Source organism: Ranitomeya variabilis, chromosome 6 (assembly GCF_051348905.1).
Source record: "Ranitomeya variabilis isolate aRanVar5 chromosome 6, aRanVar5.hap1, whole genome shotgun sequence".
Lineage (NCBI taxonomy): Eukaryota > Metazoa > Chordata > Amphibia > Anura > Dendrobatidae > Ranitomeya > Ranitomeya variabilis.
In genome coordinates, this window is record NC_135237.1 from 491,930,144 (window position 1) to 491,930,575 (window position 432).

Consider the following 432-nt stretch of genomic DNA (forward strand, 5'->3'; position numbering starts at 1 on the left):
TAGAGACACATTTATTTTAATGTGTCTACGTGAGTCAGTGTCTCCAGTACGTGAGGAAACTGTCACCACACGTAACGGAGCCACTGATGTGTGAAACCGGCCTAAGGCTGTGTTCCCACAATGAATTTTTGGTGAGTGATTGACGCTGAGTATTTTCGCAGAGCAAAGAACGCAGTGTCTTACAGTTCCAGCAAAGTGGATAGGATTTATAGAAATCTCAAGGCATGGTACGTGGCCCCGGTGTCTTCACCATCAGAAGTAATCCAGGGAGCAGGGTGAGCTAGTGCACCCCTAGTGTTAGGGATAATGAAGGGGCCCCTGCTCCTGGGACACCTAACAGAACTGTGATACAAACGTTTACATGTACATGAACTCTTACTGTTGTTTTTTAACCTTTTGTATGATGTGTAATCTCAGCTAATGAATGTTTCG